The sequence below is a fragment of the Hylobates moloch genome, unplaced genomic scaffold, assembly GCF_009828535.3.
Source record: "Hylobates moloch isolate HMO894 unplaced genomic scaffold, HMol_V3 SCAFFOLD_15, whole genome shotgun sequence".
Classification (NCBI taxonomy): Eukaryota; Metazoa; Chordata; class Mammalia; order Primates; family Hylobatidae; genus Hylobates; species Hylobates moloch.
The window spans coordinates 48,022,142-48,041,781 of record NW_026652290.1 but is presented as its reverse complement, the minus strand read 5'-3'; the positions used below and the strand labels follow the sequence as shown (position 1 = coordinate 48,041,781).

At 45.0% G+C, this 19,640-nt stretch overlaps 1 protein-coding gene and 1 pseudogene across 14 annotated transcripts in view; both read right to left on the bottom strand.

Annotated features, from left to right (window-relative positions):
• Positions 1 to 19,640, bottom strand: part of PRPSAP2 (phosphoribosyl pyrophosphate synthetase associated protein 2) — a 70,085-nt gene that overhangs the window by 19,443 nt on the left and 31,002 nt on the right. The window lies entirely within an intron of this gene.
• On the bottom strand, positions 344 to 17,993 carry LOC131381313 (ran-specific GTPase-activating protein-like; annotated as a pseudogene).

Below are 19,640 nucleotides of genomic sequence, written 5' to 3'. Positions count from 1 at the left end.
ACAAGCTCAAAACTCATGCAGCCCTTGGTTCTGCTAATGCCTAGGGGACAAAACATTAAGAGAACATAAGTAGAATGTTGTCTCCCAAAGGACTAAAGAAAAGAGAGAATAAAACAGCCTCAGACTCTTAGAAACCAGGACTAACTGTAGAGACCCCACATGCCAAACACTTCCCTCTGCAGCAGCACCAAAGAACTGCAGCAGGCCGGGCGCGGTGGCTCACGCTTGTAATCCCAGCACTTTGGGAGGCCGAGGCGGGCGGATCACGAGGTCAGGAGATCGAGACCACGGTGAAACCCCGTCTCTACTAAAAAAAAAAAAAATACAAAAAAAATTAGCCGGGCGTGGTGGCGGGCGCCTGTAGTCCCAGCTACTCAGAGAGGCTGAGGCAGGAGAATGGCGTGAACCCGGGAGGCGGAGCTTGCAGTGAGCCGAGATTGCGCCACTGCACTCCAGCCTGGGCAACAGAGCGAGACTCCGTCTCAAAAAAAAAAAAAAAGAACTGCAGCAGCCTGGCCTGGTCTGCAAGCCACTGGCCAGGAGAGCCTGACTGAGTGAAGGAACCTCCGCTCAGCTCTCTCTCACCTGAAGCTGCTAATTCTACCTGCCTGCCTACCTACCAGTGAGAACCAACTACATGGGGCAAAGGGCATAAAATGCTCACCAAAGTATCAAGCACAAATTTCTTAATAGTTTTAGGGGGGTAAAACCGAGATACAAGAAACTGTGCATATCTAAAGTATATAATTTCATGAGCTCTGAAGGCTGTATGTGCCCATATAAGCATTAGCACAATCAAGACAAGGAACGTTATCACCTCAAGCATCTCCTTCTGCCCCTTAGTGATTTTTCCTTCTGGCCCCAGGCAACGGCTGATCTGCTTTCTGTCACCATAGTTTCACCCATCTAGAATTTCATGTAAGTGAAATCATAAAGTTGCCTTTTTTTGTCTGATCTTTTTTTTTGAGATGGAGTCTTGCTCTGTCGCCCAGACTGAAGTGTGGTGGCAGGATTTCTCAGCTCACTGCAACCTCTGCCTCCCGGGTTCAAGTGATTCTCCTGCCTCAGCCTCTCATATAGCTGGAACGACAGTCATGCATCACCACATCTGGCTAATTTTTTTGTATTTTTAGTAGAGATGGGGTTTTATCATGTTGGCCAGACTGGTCTCGAACCCCTGACCTCAAATGATCCACCCACCTTGACCTCCCAAAGTGCTGGGATTACAGGTGTGAGCCACTGCACCTGGCCATTTTGTCTTATTTTACGCAGCACATGTTTTGGAGATTCATCCATGGAATAACATATCAATAGTTCATTCCCTTTCACTGCTGAGTAATATTCTGCTGGGTGAATATATCACAGTGTATCCATTTATGTATTGCTGAGCTTTCTGGTTGTTTCTAGTTTTTGGCTGTCACAAAGCTGCTGTGAACATTCATACACAGATCTCTGTATGGGCACACGCTTTCTTTCCTTCTTTCTTTTTCTTTTGAGACAGTCTCACTCTGTTGCCCAGGCTGGAGTGCAGTGGTGTGAACCTCCACCTCCCAGGTTCAAGCTATTCTCCTGCCTCAGCCTCCCAAGTAGCTGGGATTACAGGCACGTGCCACCACGTCTGGCTAATTTTTGTATTTTTTGTAGAGGCGGGGTTTTGTCATGTTGGCCAGGCTGGTCTTCAACTCCTGACCTCAGGTGATCTGCCCACCTCGGCCTCCCAAAGTGCTGGAATTACGCGCCCAGCCACATGCTTTCTTATCTCCTGATAAATTCCTAAGAGTGGAATGGCTGGATCATATAGTAGGTGTATATTTAACTCTTTATAAAAAGGCCACACAGGCTGGGTGCGGTGGCTCACGCCTGTAATCCCAGCACTTTGGGAGGCCGAGGTGGGTGGATCACAAGGTCAGGAGATCAAGACCACCCTGGCTAACACGGTGAAACCCTGTCGCTACTAAAAAAATACAAAAAAATTAGCCGAGTTGGGTGGCGGGCACCTGTAAACCCAGCTACTCAGGAGGCTGAGGCAGGAGAATGGCGTGAACCCGGAAGGCGGAGCTCGCAGTGAGTGGAGATAGTGCCACTGCACTCCAGCATGGGCGACACAGCGAGACTCCATCTCAAAAAAACAAAGCCACACTGTTTTCCAAAGTGGTTATACCATACGACAGTCCCATGAGCAGAGCATGAGAGATCCAGTTCCTCCACATCTTCACCAACACTTGGTACGGTAGGTAATTTGTGTCTTGTTTTCTCCTGACCAGTCTGGATAAAGATTTATCAATTGCACTGATTTTCTCAAAGAATCAGCTTTTTAGCTTTTTTCTGGTTTTTGTTTTCTATTTCATTGATTTATGCTGTAATCTTTTTTTTTGAAGGTTGAATTTAGTTCTTTATATAACATCTCTTGTAAAAACAAAACAGAATAAAAACAAACCGAAAAGGAGGGGCAGGGTAAAATTTGAAAAGGAAAGGAAACGGAGGAAAAGGAAATAAAATAAGACGATTTATTGCTTCTCCTCAGCATCCTCCTTGGTCTCCTCCTCCACCAAAAGAGCTTCTAGCTTTTCCGCCACTTTTTTGGCATGATCACTTTTGCCCGATCCTTTCTTTTCTCTCTGATCTCTTTCTTCCATTCTTCAAACTTTGTTTTGAACTTCTGTGCATTCTCAACATTCAGGAAGTGGATGGCCAACAACTCTGGCTTGGGGCACTCGTTGGCGAAGTCAGCGTGGGTGTTCCAGACCCAGGCATGGTCACTACCCACGTTGGGCTTCAGCTCCATTATCAGCGTGAAGTAGTGGTTAGCACAGATATTCAGGGTCTTGTTCCTCCACATAAGGAGGCGGATGGTCCCTTTCTCCTTGTGTTTCAGGAGCTTGACGTTGCCGGCGCCTCACTCCTTCCATTCTGGGAGATCCTCCTCTGAGGCAAATCAGAACAGTTTCATCTGCATTTTTAAATGTTCTTCATCTTCCTCCAGCGTTTTAATTTCTTGCTCAGGAAAAGAAACTATTGGCTCAAACTGAGGGTCATGGTTGGACTCATCTGCATTCTCAGTGGAAGTACCATGGTCCTCATGAGTGTCCTTGGCGTGCTGCGAAAGCGGCAGCTCAGCTGAGTGGGTCATCGCTGGCTTCAAGGCCTCCTGTCGCTGGCTCCGTGGCCTCTTGCAGGAGCTTCTTCCCTCTGCATCTGGCTTTTTTTTTGTTGAGATGGAGTCTTGCTCTGTCACCCAGGCTGGAGTGCAGTGGCATGATCTTGGCTAGTGTGGTGGCATGATCTCAGCTCACTGCAGCCTCTGCCTCTGTATCAAGTGATTCTCCTGTCTCAGCCTCCCGAGTAGCTGGGACTACAGGTGTGTGCCACCACGGCCGGCTAACTTTTTATTTTTAGTAGAGATGGTGTTTCATCACGTTGGCCAGGCTGGTCTCCAACTCCCAACCTTACGTAATCTGCCGGCCTTGGCCTCCCAAAGTGTTGGGAATACAGGCATGAGCCACCGCGCCTGGCCTGTGTCTTCATTTTCATTTGGTTCTAAATACTTTGTAATTTCACTGTTGACTTCTTCTTTCACCTATGGGTTATCTAAAAGTATGTTATTTAGTTACTAAATATTCAGGACATTTCCAAAGATACTTCTGTTATTAGAATTATTCTTAATTCCAGTGTGGTCAGAGAATATATTTTGTATGGCTTGCATAATTATAAATTTGGGGCTTATTTTATGGCTCTCAAGAATATGATCTATCTTTGTAAGTGTTTATACTAAAAAAGAACTACATTCTGCTCTCCCTGGATGGTGTGCTATGACTGTCAGTCAAATCCAGCAGGCTGAAGGGGTTGTTCAAGTCTCCTGCATCCTTACTGATTTTCAGTCTCCTTATTCTATCAATTACTAAGAGAAGAATAATGGAATCCCTATCATTATGGATATATCTATTTCTCCTTGCAGTTATCAGTGTTTGCTTCACATACTTTGAAACACTGTCATTTAGTTTATAAATGTTTAGAACTGTTTTGTCCTCTTGAAGAACTGATCCCTTTATCATTAGGAAAATACCTTCTTCAACCATGGCAAAATTATTTGCCTTGATTTGTCTGATATTAATACAGCCACTCCTGATTCCTAGGGGTCATGCTGAGTCTTACTCTTTTTTCCATCCTCAGCAGCTAATGCATGGTAAATGTTCAAGTGTTTAAGAATCCAACAAGTTCTCACACCAAAAATTCAAAACAAGTTCTTAACTAACTGCTCATAAGAATTACTAAAAACAAACAAAAAAATTAAGGATTATACTGAATCTTACTAGTACTATCTATACTAGATACAGCCAAGGCATTTACACGACATATGAAGAGCAGGGCACCAGAAAATACTAAATACTATTAGTATGTAGACTCTTATGAGCTATTAGAAATTCCACATCAACCGGGTTTCCTATATGCACTACACAACGAAGGAAAGCTTTGCTACAGTGTTAGCAATTATTTCAAGAAATTTAAATTTGGCTGGGCATGGCAGCTCACGCCTGTAATCCCAGCACTTTGGGAGGCTGAGGCGGGCAGATCACTTGGGACAAGGAGTTCAAGACCGGCCTGGCCAACATGGTGAAACTCCATCTCTACTGAAAAATGAACAAACAAACAAAAAATTCATGCTTAAATCATCCTATTTTCAATATACTTTTTAAAGCTGGGTAACGGCTCACACCTGTAATCCCAGCACTTTGAGATGAAGGCAGAATGGCTTGAGCCCAGGGGTTTGAGACCAGCCTGGGCAACATAGGGAGACCTCGTCTCTACAAAAATAAAAAAAAATTAGCTGGCCCAGGCACAGTGACTCATGCCTGTAATCCCAGCACTTTGGGAGGCCGAGGCGGGTAGATTGCAAGGTCAAGAGATGGAGACTATCCTGGCCAACATGATGAAACCCTGTCTCTACTAAAAATACAAAAAATAGCTGGGTGTGGTGGCACGTGCCTGTAGTCCCAGCTACTTGGGAGGCTGACGCAGGAGAACTGCTTGAACCTGGGAGGCAGAAGTTGCAGTAGGCCAAGACTGGATTGTGCCACCAAACTCCAGGCTGGGGGACACAGCAAGACCCCGTCTCAAAAAAAAAAAAAAAATTAGCTGGGTATGGTAGTGCATGCCTGTTGTCCCAGCTACTTGGGAGGAGGCTGAGGTGGGAGAATCACTTGAGCCCAGAAGGTCAAGGCTGCAGTGAGCTATAATTGCACCACTGCACTCCTGCCTGGGCAACAGAGAAAGACCCTGTCTCAAATAAACAAACAAACAAACAAACAAACAATCTCAGACACACGTAAGTAAACATTTATTGGTCTGGTACTGTCTATAAGGAATGTAATTTATATTTCCAAGGAAAAGACGATAAACCTTCACAGGAGCAAGACTGTTCAGGTCAAAAACAGTGAAGTCAGTAAAATATATTTATCTACGTGTGTGTAAGACAGAATATTTGTCCTTAGGGAAAAGAGGGAGCATCATAAACACGGAATATTTTAATAACATTTGATAAATATCCCAAGATGTAAGATTTAGTATTCATATAACTTTGAATTCATCCTTACAAAAAAAATCAAAATAGTTTTTAAAAAATTATCAAGAGAGTGGCCAGGAGCAGTGGCTCACGCCTGTAATCCCAGCACTTTGGACGCCGAGGCGGGCAGATCACCTGACGTTGGGAGTTTGGGGCCAGCCTGACCAACATGGAGAAACCCTGTCTCTACTAAAAACACAAACAAATTAGCCAGGTGTGGTGGCACATGCCTGTAATCCCCAGCTACTCGGGAGGCTGAGGCGGGAGAATCACTTGAACCCGGGAGGCGGAGGTTGCAGTGAGCCGAGATCGCGCCATTGCACTCTAGCTTGGGTAACAAGAGCGAAACTCCGTCTCAAAAAAAAAAAAAAAAATTCTCAAGAGAAAAAAATTTCAGACAGAACAATGGGGCAGAGTCTTCAAAAGAGTTGGCATCACATAGATTATTAGTTCCTCCTTGAAATTCAAGATTGGCTTTGCAAACAAAATTGGTACCAAATGACTGACCTATTAGTTATCCTCTAAGGAAGTCTTTTCCATCTGGGATCTGTGGAGGTTTGCCAATTCCTAGAATAATATTTCAATTATACCAACCTCTACCAAACACAATGCTCTTAAGATAAATAAAATCATGGCCGGGTGCGGTGGCTCACCCTTGTAATCCCAGCACTTTGGGAGGCCAAGGCAGGTGGATCACCTGAGGTCAGGAGTTCGAGACTAGCCTGGCCAACGTGGTGAAACCCCGTCTCTACTAAAAATACAAAAAAATTAGCCAGGCATGGTGGCAGGCACCTGTAATCTCAGCTAATCGGGAGGCTAAGACAGGAGAATTGCTAAAACCTGGGAGGTTAAGGTTGCAGTGAGCCGAGATCGTGCCATTGCACACTAGCCCAGGCGACAACAGCAAGACTCTGTCTCAAAAAAAAAATAAGTAAAATAAAAAATAAATAAAATTATTACCTGCACAGCAATGGGAGTTTCTGGATACTCCATATAACTTAATCAGATACTTTGCATTCCCATCTGATTCCAAAATCAATCAAGATGGTTTCTCTGTGTCATTTTGTTTCATGCACTGACAGTCAGAGAGGAAGTCTAAAGCAACTTGATCCTGATTGTACAATAATGAGAGTTAATTTACATCATGGGTGAGAAAGAGCAAGACACAGGGCCTCAGCTATCCTTTTGTTTCGTATTCACTCAGTTATTCAGAGAAAACAATTTCAATTTCAAACAACTCATTCAAGCAAGTTCTGTTCCTTACAAAAGCAACACTTTCTCTGATGATCCCTTTTAGTCAAAACAACTGCTCATTGTCAAACAACTCTAAAACAATAGCTCTGCACTTAGACCTATTCATCAATAATTTCAGGATTCTAAAGGCACTAACCATTAAACGCAGTGGCTCACACCTGTAATCCCAACACTTTGTTTGGGAGGCCGAGGCGGGCAGATCACTTGAGGTCAGGAGTTCGAGACCAGCCTTACCAGCATGGTGAAACCCCATGTCTACCCAAAATATAAAAATTAGCTGGGCATGGTGGCGCAGCTACTTGGGAGGCTGAGGCAAGAGAATCACTTGAATCCAGGAGGTGGAGGTTGTAGTGAGCTGAGATCACACCATTGCACTCCAGACTGGGCGACAGAGGGAGACCCTGTCTCAAAAAATAAATAAATAAAGGCACTAACCACCACCATTCTACATAATGGTATTTAATTTATAAAGTCCTTCAGTAAGTTCTTTGATGCTTATTAACTCTGTAAGATAAGCCAAGCAGGTGTTATCCCCAGGAAACTGAGGCTTGGAGAGACAGCCTTGACCAAGGTTCTCACAAAGACTGGCTAAGGCATAAGTGGAAGCCCATGTCTTGGACTGCTAATTTAATACCTTCCTGACTGATAAAAGTCAGCCCCAGTCTGACTTCTACATTGATTACAGCTATTTTCTAAGGTTGGCTGCCAAATGAAAAACTTGGAGGAGGGAAGTAGAAATAATCAAATCAGAATTGGCATGTGCTGAGCCAGAAAGTGCCGTCTCCTGCTCGAAGTCTGGATGAATGTGTTTATCAGGACATTAGAACACAAGAAAATCACCACCACATAGCTACGGGATATGAGACAGCTAGAACTGACTTTACTGTGTGGATGCCATGTCAACAGAGCTCTTGCTCACAATACCTTTTTATTTTATTTTGTTTTTTTGAGACAGGGTCTGGCTGTCACCCAGGCTGGAGTGCAGTGGTGTGATCTCACCTCACTGCAACCTCCACCTACCGGGCTGAAGTGATCCTCCCACCTCAGCCTCCTGAGTAGCTGGGACTACAGGCACACGCCACCACACCCGGCTAATTTTCGTATTTTTGGTAGAGACGGGGTTTCACCTGTTGCCCAGGCTGTTCTTGAACTCCTGGACTCAAACGATCTTCCCACCTCAGCCTCTCAAAGTGCTGGGATTACAGGCGTGAGCCATCGAGCCTGGCCCACTCACAATACCTTAAACTCACAGACCAAACTCCTAAGCCTTGACTGTGTTATTTTACTACCTGTTCCATATAAAACTGAGCCTTTTGTAGCACTCATCTCCATACTAAAACACACATTCATTCATTCATTTATTTATTTGATGGAGTTTTGCTCTTGTTGCCTAGGCTGGAGTGCAATGGCATGATCTGGGCTCACTGCAACCTCCGCCTCCTGGGTTCAAGCAATTCTCCTGACCTCAGGAGATCCACCCACCTTGGCCTCCCAAAGTGCTGGGCTTACAGGCGTGAGCCAATGCGTCCAGCCTCTAAAACATTCATTTAGTGTAGTATGATCTATGTGGATTCAATTACTGAAACTGGGAGAAAAAGAGACTGGGTCTTTCGTTCCAATCTACCCAACTGACCTACCAGTCAAAGAGCACATGAGGGCAGTCTGCAAGTGCCATGGGAACACAGCCCTGCCTGCACTGGTCACCACCACATCCACAATGGCGGGCACAGCAGCACTCAAATATGTACTCGGTAAAGACTGAGTGGAGAGGGGCAAGTCAATTTCTTTCTTTTTTTTGAGATGGAGTTTTGTTCTTGTTGCCCAGGCTGCAGTACAATGGTGCCATCCTGACTAATTGCAACCTCTGCCACCCGGGTTCAAGCAATTCTCCCGCCTCAGCCTCCCAAGTAGCTGGGATTACAGGCGTGCGCCACCATGCCCCACTAATTTTGTATTTTTTTAGTAGAGACAGGGCTTCACTAAGTTGGTCAGGCTGGTCTCAAACTCCTGACCTCAAGTGATCCACCCACCTTGGCCTCCCAAAGTGCTGGGATTACAGGTGTGACACCACACCTGGCCCAATTTCAATCATATTTGGCCAACACTCAAGTCCCCTAATCACTGGTATAGAAAACATTCTTGGAAGTAAATAGGTGTACCACCACCTTCAAGGAAACAACATTTGGTGGAACTACCTTGGTTCCTTCATCTCTGTGGGTCTGTTTCCTCATCTATGAGAGATTATAACTGCTGACTTCCAAAGTTGCAAAGATCAAATAACATAACATAGATAAAAAACACCTGATGCTACACATGCACTCCTACAGGGCATCTTCCTAGGCCTCATCAGCCCCAGCACAACAGCTTCTCAATAAACATTTGAACAGATGAATGACAAACATCACTGGCAAAAGCCAAAGAAACTGAGCAAAAGGCTACCACATCCATCCCCCTGTGAACACGTGGGTGACAGAAGTAAACTGAGGATTCTAGAGGTTACTAAAATCCACCCAGATGGGAAAGTCAACAGAAAATTCATCATGTTCTTCTGGTATTTAGTGGGAAAGCAAAAAAAATGTATCAAGGCCGGATGCAGTGGCTCATGCCTATAATCCCAGAACTTTAGGAGGTCAAGGCAGGAGGATTACTTGTACCCTAGAGTTAGAGACCAGACCTGGCAACATAGGGAGATCCCGCTGCTATAAAAATAAGGAAAAAAACAGCTGAGCATGGTGGCACATGCCTGCAGTCCCAGCTACTCAGGAGGCTAAGGCAGGAGGATCTCTTGAGCCCAGGAGATGGAGGCTACAGTGAGCCATGGTTGTACCACTGCACTCCAGCCTGGATGACAGAGCAATACCCTGTCTCAACGAAAAAAAAGTATCAAAACATATTGTCACTTCTGCTTCCACTAGGAAGGATTATTAATACTCCTTCTACCACTCACAGATAAAATCCCTGGATGTTACATACAAACAAAAATGAGAAGACTGGCCAGGCACAGTGGCTCACGCCTGTAATCTTGGCACTCTGGGAGGCTGAGGCGGGAAGATCACGAGGTCAGGAGATAGAGACCATCCTGGCTAACACGGTGAAACCGTCTCTACTAAAAATACAAAAAATTAGCCGGGCGTGGTGGCAGACGCCTGTAGTCCCAGCTACTCGGGAGGCTGAGGCAGGAGAATGGCATGAACCCGGGAGGCGGAGTTTGCAGTGAGCCAAGATCGTGCCACTGCACTCCAGCCTGGGTGACAGAGCGAGATTCCGTCTGAAAAGAAAATGAGAAGACACCAAAAGGTAGAGAGAAGGCAGACTAGCAAGGGACCTCAGGACCTGAGCAACGTCACGGTGGTGGCTTCCTTGGGCATTCTTTTTGCCTTATTATCCCAGATTTGTAGCTGGAGAAGAAGCGACCCAAAAATGCCAGTGGGCAAAGACAAAAAAGCTCCAACAAAGGTCAGCTCTCCCTAGTCAAAGGACTAAGAAAAGGGCAACCTAGTGAGTGAGAAAATATTTAGACAATAACTGCCTTACTCTAGCCACACAGGCAGGAAAGCCACAGCCCACGTTTCCGCCACATTTCCGCCGCAGGAGTAAAGGTTGAGGGGTGAGCCTGTACTTCCTGGCTTGCCAGGCTATAATGAGGTACCCCAAACCCGATGGGGTGGTTTCACAGAAGGCCAAATAGGGAGCTGGGACTTTTACCCTCACTCAGCAGTAAGGAGCAACTGCCAGTCAGTGGAGAGTGAAATCTGGACTTCTACCCCCAACTCAGCAGTAAAGAGGTGCCCCTCCCCTCTCCATTGCAGTGGTATCAGAGGCAGCCTGGTGGAGTCAGGAATTTCACCACCACCCAATGAGAATGATGCTACTTTTCCTTGGCGTCAGTGGAGGACATGGAAGGAGCATTTCCACCCATGGGTAACAAGGACCACCTTAGGTGGTCCACACAGGCCTGGTGGTGAATCTAGACTTCTACCCTTACCTAGCAGAAACGAGCCCCAATACCACCACTTTCCCTGCCAGGGTCCTGAGAAGCCAGCAAAATCAGAAGGCCTAAATGAGACCCAGAGTCTCACACACAATCTCCAGAAGTCCAGATTCCAATCAGAAGCCACTCGCCACACTAAAGGCCAATGAAATCTCAATATGAATGAAAAAAGACAATTAACAGATGCCAACACCAAGATGACAGACATGCTGAAACTGTATAACAAAGATTTTAGAGCAGCCATCAGAAAAGTGCTATAGCAGCAACTATGAGCATGTGTGAAATAAAAAACAAGAAGTCTAAACAAAGAAAGTATTGACAAAAAAATAGAAGGTATAAAAAAAGACCCAAGGCCAGGCATAGTGTCTCATGACTGTAATTCCAGTACTTTGGGAGGCCGAGGCAGGCAGATCACTTGAGGCCAGGAGTTTGAAACCAGCCTGGCCAACATGGCAAAATCCCATCTCTACTAAAAATACAAAATTAGCAGCCAGGCATGGTGGCTCATGCCTGTAATCCCAGCACTTTGGGAGGCTGACGCGGGCAGATCACGAGGTCAGAAGTTCAAGACCAGCCTGACCAACATGGTGAAACCCCGTCTCTACTAAAAATACAAAAATTAGCCGGGCGTGGTGGCTCACGCCTGTAATCCCAGCTATTCAGGAGGCTGAGGCAGGAGAATTGCTTCAACCCGGGAGGCAGAGGTTGCAGTGAGTCGAGATCACGCCACCGCACTCCAGCCTGGGTGACAGAGCGAGACTCCATCTCAAAAAAAAAAAAAAAAAAAAAAAAAAAAAAAAAAAAAAAAAAAAAAAAAAATTAGCCTGGCATGGTGGCAGATGCCTGTAATCCCAGCTCCTCAGGAGGCTGAGGCATAAGGATCACTTGAACCCAGGGAGCGGAGGTTGCAGTGAGCTGTGATAACACCACTGTACTCCAGCCTGGGCAAAAGAGATAGACTCTGTCTCAAAAAAAAAAGAACCAAAAACTTATTTTAGAACTTAAAAAATACAATAACCAAATTAAAAAGCTCAGTTGGGCTGGGGGTGGTGGCTCACACCTGTAATCCCAGCACTTTAGAGAAGCTGAGGTGGGCAGATCACTTGAGCTCAGGAGTTCAAGACCAGCCTGGGCAACATGGTAAAACCCCCGTCTCTACCAAAAGTACAAAAAATAAATTCGCAAGACACGGTGGCATGCGCCTGTAGTCCCAGCTACTCGGGAGGCAGATGTGGGAGGATTGCTTGAGCCTGGGTGGCAGAGGTTGCAGTGAGCTGTGATCGTACCACTAGACTCCAGCCTGGGCAAGAGAGGTGAGACCCTGTCTCAAAAAAGAAAAAAAAAAAAACTCAGCTGGATATACTCAACAGCAGAATGGAAGTTACAGTGAAAATAATAATGGAGGTCAAGGAAAGAATCACTGAACTGGAAGATAGATAACAGAAATTAGCCAATTTGGACAACAGAGAGAAAAATGACTGTGGCAGGGCATGGTGGCATGTGCCTGTAGTCTCAGCTACTCTGGAGGCTAAGGTGGGAGAATCACTTGAGCCCATGGGTTCAAGACCAGCCTGAGTAACATAGTGAGACCCTCTAAAAAATAAAAATATAAAAGACTAGAAAATAAAAATAAACAGAATCCCATGGACCTGTAACAAAAGATCAGCTGCGCACGGTGGCTCACACCTGTAATCCCAGCACTTCGGGAGGCCAAGGTGGGTGGATCACCTGAGGTTGGAAGTTCGAGACTAGCCTGACCAACATGGAAAAACCCCGTCTCTACTAAATATGCAAAATTAGCTAGGTGTGGTGGTGCATGCCTGTAATCCCAGCTACTTGGGAGGCTGAGGCAGGAGAATCGCTTGAACTCAAGAGGTAGAGGTTGCGGTGAGCCAAGATCATGCCATTATACTCCAGCCTGGGCAGCAAGAATGAAACTCCAACTCAAAAAAAAAAAAAAAAAAAACCTGACATTTATGTTATAAGAGTCCCAGAAAAAGAGGAGAAAGACAGTAGGACTAAAAAAGTACTCAAAAAGACAATGGCTAAAAACTTCCCAAATTGGTCAGAGACATAAACCCACAGCTTTAAGAAGTCCAGCAAACACCAAACAGGATAACCCCAAAGCAATCTCAAGATATATCATAATTAAACTTTTGAAAACTAAAGACAAAGAAATAATCTTGAAAAATAATTCAGATGACAACCAACTTCTCATCAGAAACCACAGTGACCAGAAGAAAGTGACACAAAAACTTTTCAGGTGCTGAGAGAAAAGAACCGTTACTCCAGAATCCTATACCCAGCAATAATACTCTTCAAGAACGAAAAGGAACTCTAGACATTCTCAAATGAAGGAAAACCAGCAAAATGTGTTACCAACAGAACTATATTTAAAAGGGGCAAAAGGAGGTACTCTAAACAGAAAGGAAACAATAAACTAAACTTTGGAATATCAGCAAGGAAGAAGGAACCAAAAATACTTGTAAATATAATAAGCTTTCCTTCATTTCTTGACTTTTCTAAATTATGTTTGATGTTTAAAAGCAAAAATTCTGGCTGGGCGCGGTGGCTCACACCTGTAATCCCAGTACTAGGCCGCAGTGGGCAGATCGCGAGGTCAAGAGATGGAGACCATTCTGGCCGACACAGTGAAACCCCATCTCTACTAAAAATATAAAAATTAGCTGGGCGTGGTGGTGCTCGCCTGCAGTCCCAACTACTCGGGAGGCTGAGACAGGAGAATCACTTGAACCCAGGAGGCGGAGGTTACCGTGAGCTGAGATTGCACCACTGCACTCCAGCCTGGTGACAGAGCGAGACACCGCCTCAAAAAAAAAAAAAAAGCGAAAATTCTAACAGCCTGATACTGCTATAAATGTATGTATAGGAAATATTTAAGACAAATATATTAAAAACAGGGAGAGTAAAGAGACAGAGAGAGAGAGGTATGGCTTCTATATTTCACTCAAGCTGATAAAATGACATCAGTATATTGTAATATGTTTTGTATATGTAATAAAATACTTAGAACAACTATTAAAACAGCTATATAAGGAGATATTCAAAACACTACAGAGGGCCAGGCGTGGTGGCTCACGCCTGTAATCCCAGCATTTTGGGAGGCCGAGGCAGGCAGATTACCTGAGGTCAGCAGTTCCAGACCAGCCTGGCCAACATAATGAAAACTCCATCTCTACTAAGAATACAAAAATTAGCTGGGTGTGATGACGGGAGCCTGTAATCCCAGCTACTCAGGAGGCTGAGACAGGAGAATCGCTTGAACCCAGGAGGTGGAGGCTGCAGTGAGCCAAGATGGCACCATTGTACTCCAGCCTGGGTGACAAGTATAAAAATCCGTCTAAACAACAACAACAACAACAACACTATAGAGAAGCACCACTCTAGAATGGCAGAATAAGGACCCTAAAAAATCTGCTCCTCCATGAAAGAAAGAAAAACTCTAAAAAATTTTGCAAAAATTAACTTTCACGTAACTGTGGAAGTTAACCAACAGCTTGCAACAATCTGAGGAATGTTTAAGAAAAACAGCTGAATCTTGTTAAAGATCCAACTTTGGGCTGGGCATGCTGGTTCACAACTATTATCCCAACATTTCGGGAGGCTGAGATGGGCAGATCACTTGAGGCCAGGAGTTGGAGACCAGCCTGGGCAATATAGTGAGACCCCATCTCTACAAAAAAACACAGAAATTAGCCAGGCATGGTGCTGCATGCCTGTGGTCTCAGCTACTTGGGAGGCTGAAGTAAATCACCTGAGCCCAGGAAGTCGAGGCTGCAGTAAACCATAATCATGCCACTGCACTCCAGCCTGGGCATCAGAGTGAGACCCTGTCTCAAAAAAAAAAAAGAAACTTTGTGTGTTTTAACTTGCCAGATTCCCATGCCTCTCCCTCCGGTTCTGCAAAAGACAAAAATTGGAAACCTCATAGTCATGGTGGTCATGAGAAACAGAAGACTAGCAACCACTGGTGGGAAAAGAACAGGTTTGGAGCTTCTCAAGAAGCCCATTCCCAGGTATCCGTCACTATTATGCCTATCTGGCAGCTTGCTGAGACTCAGGGCTGGAGAATATGACCAAGCTTAGAGCTCACTCTGTGTGAATAGTCCCATCCCCAGAGTAGACGAGCAATCAACAGCAACTGTTTAACACTGCAGCTGCATGAAGTGACAATACCAGTTGAGTAAAACAAGGGGCTAGACAAAAAAAAATAAAAGGAGAATCTGGGGAATGAGATGGCCATATGGGCCTTGAAAAGCTTATTCCTGCATGTAAAGAACATGTGCTTACCCAGGAAGGACCTGAAAAGCCCCGAACCTTGAACCTTGGCTGACCTTAAGGCACTGTGCAACCAAGAAGTAAAGGCTAAGGCAGAGTTGTAAGCTGCTGGGAGAATTGAAGACATGCACAAACACACACACACAGACCTCGAAGACAGTGGGAGATTTATACCTTCAAGGCATTTCAGGAAATCTCTGTCCAATCATTAGCTGGCCAGTAAGCTAACCAGGGACTTCAGTGGCTGAATGCTACAAAGAATACAGACTTTACAGAATTGGCACAGGACGGCCACTAAACAAACATCACAGAAACAACAGCAACAACAAACACTGGGAATTGGTGGAGGTAGAATCTGATGCTCAGATTTTTCACATTACATAATTTAAAATGTTGTTTTTAACTAAAACGTACAAGGCATGCAAACAAAAAGGAAAATATGGGCCGGGCATGGTGGCTCACACTTTTAATTCTGGAACTTCGGGAGGCCCAAGGCAGGAGGATTGCTTGAGGCCAGGAGTTTGAGACCAGTCCAGAAACACAGCAAGATCTTGTTTCTGTATTCTTTTTTAAAGTAAGAAGTTTTGGCCAGGCACAGTGGCTCACACCTGTATCCCAGCATTTTGGGAGGCCAAGATGGGTGGATCACCTGAGGTCAGGAGTTTTGAGACCAGCCCAGCTAACATGGTGAAACCCTGTCTCTACTAAAAATACAAAAATTAGCTGGGCTTGGTGGCACACACCTGTAATCCCAGCTACTCAGGAGGTGAGGCAGAGAATTACTTAAACCCAGGAGGCGGAGGTTGCAGTGAGCCGAGATTGCGCCACTGCACTCCAGCCTGGGCAACAGAGCGAGACTGACTACTGAAAAGCTATAGGAGGCCGGGCATGGTGGCTCATGCCTATAATCCCAACACTTTGGGAGGCCGAGGCAGGCAGATCACCTGAGGTCGGGAGTTCGAGACCAGCCTGACCAACATGGAGAAACCCCGTCTCTACTAAAAACACAAAATTAGGCGTGGTGGTGCATGCCTGTAATCCCAGCTAGTCAGAAGGCTGACGCAGGAGAATCACTTGAACCGGAGAGGTGGAGGTTGCAGGGTGAGCTGAGATCATGCCATTGTACCCCAGCCTGGGCAACAAGAGCAAAACTCCGTCTCAAAAGAAAAAAAAGCTATAGAGGGCCAAGCATGGTGGCTCCCACCTGTAATCCCAGCACTTTGGGAGTCCGAGGTGGGTGGATCACCTGAGGTCAGGAGATCAGGCTAGTCACCAGCCTGACCAATATAGTGAAACCCCATCTCTACTAATTAGCCAGGTGAAGTGGTGCACACCTGTAATCCCAGCTACTTGGGAGGCTGAGGCAATAGTTGCTTGAACCTGGGAGGCAGAGGTTGCAGTGAGCCAAGACTGTGCAGCCCGGGCAACAAGAGTGAAACTCCATCTCAAAAAAATTAAAAAGCTATGGTGGCTGGGTGCAGTGGCTCATGCCTGTAATCCCAATACTTTGGGAGGATCACTTGAGGTCAAGATCACTCGAGGTCAGGAGTTGGAGACCAGTCTGGCCAACATGGCAAAACCCCATCTCTACTAAAAACACAAAAATTAGCCAGGCACAGTGGTGCACACCTGTAAGCCCAGCTGCTCGGAAGGCTGAGGCACAAGAATCACTTGAACCCAGGAGGTGGAGGCTGCAGTGAGCTGAGATCAAGCAATTGTACTCCAGCCTAGGTAACAGAGACTCAGTCTTTAAAAAAAAAAAAAAAAGCTATAGTATCAAGACACTGTGGGATTGGTGAAAGAACAGACAAATATATAAATGGAACAAAACAGGGAGCTCAGAAATAGACCTCCATAAATATTGTCAACTGATCTTTGATGAAAGAGCAAAGGCAATATAATGGAGAAAAGTCAGTCTTTCAACAAATGGTGCTGGAATAACTGCATCTCCACATGCTCAGGATGAAGCTGGATGCCCATCTTACTCCATATACACATATTAACTCAAAATGATCAAAGACCAGCCACGCACGGGGGCTCACGCCTGTAATCTCAGCATTTTGGGAGGCCAAGGCAGGCAGATCACTTGAGGTCAGGAGTTCGAGACCAGCCTGACGAACATGGTGAAACCCTGCCTCTACTAAAAATACAAAAATTAGCCAGGCGTGGTGGCGCATGCCTGTAATCCCAGCTACTGAAGAAGCTGAGGCAGGAGAATCGCTTGAACCCAGGAGGCGGAGGTTGCAGTGAGCTGAGATCGTGCCACTGCACTCCAGCCTCGGCAACAGAGTAAGATTTTGTCTCGAACAACAACGACAACAAAACACTGAGATACTACATGCTACACCATAGATGAACCTTGAAAACTGCTAAGTGAAAGAAACCAGACACAAAGGGTCACATACTGTGTGGCTGCCAAGGGACAGACAGTGAAGGGATAAGGAATGATTGCTGAATGGGTACTAGATGTTCTTCTGGGATGACGAAAATATTCTGAAAATAGAGACAGGTGGTGGTTACACAACATTGTGAATGCACTAAATGCCAGTGAATTCTATACTTTAAAATGATTGTATATTATGTGATTTTTCACCTAAATTTTTTTAAAGCATGTATATCAGAGAAAAATTATTAAGTAAAATTAATTCAGCCTTTGAAGAAATGTTTGGAAAAGCTATTTGAAATGCTTACATTCTAAAATTCAGTCTGTTTCTTACAATTTAATCAAATGGTCAAGAGGAGACCAGGTGATACAACTTCTTGACGGACACGTGGGTGAACACAGGCCTGGCTGGTTTGGGAAAGTCAGCCACAAGAACACAGCCATGTAAATGGTTTTATCTCAAATGCCAATTTATTTTATTTAATATACTATGTCTACATATTAAAGTGCTATTCTTAATTTATAATGTCAATGACCTATGTGAAATACTTTTGAAATCAATGGCTTACTGTGTGCAAGTTCTCCTCCATCCCTCAATACCGCCAGCCCATGGGCCCAGGGTGGAGGCACCCTACACTTTCTTTCATTCCACAGGACTCAACAACAATCCAGTGATCAAAGGTATTCAACTGGAAAATAACTTTAAAAGGGCTTTTTTAGGAAAAAGGCTTTATTCCTACAAGTAATTTTGTTCTTTCCCTCTCCAGTGGAGTGGCTTCTCCACAAAACACTGGTATATGAAATCCTCTCAACCGACATACAATTTTAAGTATGCATTAGTGACACATCAGTTACTCCAGGTTACATGTAACTCACTCTACTGACTCTCAAGGCTGCCCCTTTGATACACCTCAGGTTGTGTCAATTTTGTAAAATGTCACCTTTAACATATACAAATAACTGGCCTCTCAGCTGTATAAAATTCTGTTAATCGGCTGGGCACGGTGGCTCACGCTTGTAATCCCAGCACTTTGGGAGGCCGAGGCGGGCGGATCACGAGGTCAGGAGATCGAGACCATGGTGAAACCCCGTCTCTACTAAAAATACAAAAAATTAGCAGGGTGTGGTGGCAGGCGCCTGTAGTCCCAGCTACTCGGAGAGGCTGAGGCAGGAGAATGGCGTGAACCCGGGAGGCGGAGCTTGCAGTGAGCCGAGATTGCGCCACTGCACTCCAGCCTGGGTGACAGAGCGAGACTCCGTCTCAAAAAAAAAAAAAAAAAAAAATATTCTGTTAATCAATTTCTGAGTTCCTCAAATAAGGGGCAGTAAACAACTCCAAAGTTGTCTGCTAGTACTGTAAATATTCACCAGTACTGTAAACGCCAGACTCGAAGATTGACATGTGATTGTCAATCTGGGTCTGGGGAAAACACTAGATCGTATTCCCCAGAACTGGATTGCTTTGGTCAAGAAATATAATTGAGGTCAGGCGCAGTGGCTCATGCCTGTAATCCCAGCACTTTGGGAGGCTAAGGCGGCTGGGTGGATCGTTTGAACCTCAGTAGTTCAAGACTGGCCTGGACAACATGGCGAAACTCTGTTTCTACTATTAAAAATAAAAATAAGGCCCAGTGTGGTGGCTCATGCCTGTAATCCCAGCACCTTGGGAGGCCGAGGCAGGTGGATCACCTGAAGTCAGGAGTTGGAGACCAGCCTGACCAACATGGTGAAACCTCATCTCTACTAAAAATACAAAAATTAGCCAGGCGTGGTGGTACATGCGTGTAATCCCAGCTACTTGGGAGGCTGACGCAGGATAATCACTTGAACCCAGGAGGTGGAGGTTGTGGTGAGCCGAGATCGTGCCACTGCACTCCAGCTTGGGCAACAAGAGCGAAACTCCATCTCAAAAAATAAAGAAATAAAATAAAATAAAATAAATAATAATAATAATAAAAAGAAATAAAAGCATAAAAAGACAACTTAAAAAAAGAAGTATGTCTGGCAATCATAGAGTGGGATTGGAAAAAAAAGAGAGGAAATTAAAATGTTTACTTAATAAATGGAGTTGACAGAACAATCTTAAAATACCAGTCCATGGAAGAAAAATAAGAGATATCGCTAGGAACCACTGAAGTTCATATTAGAATGCC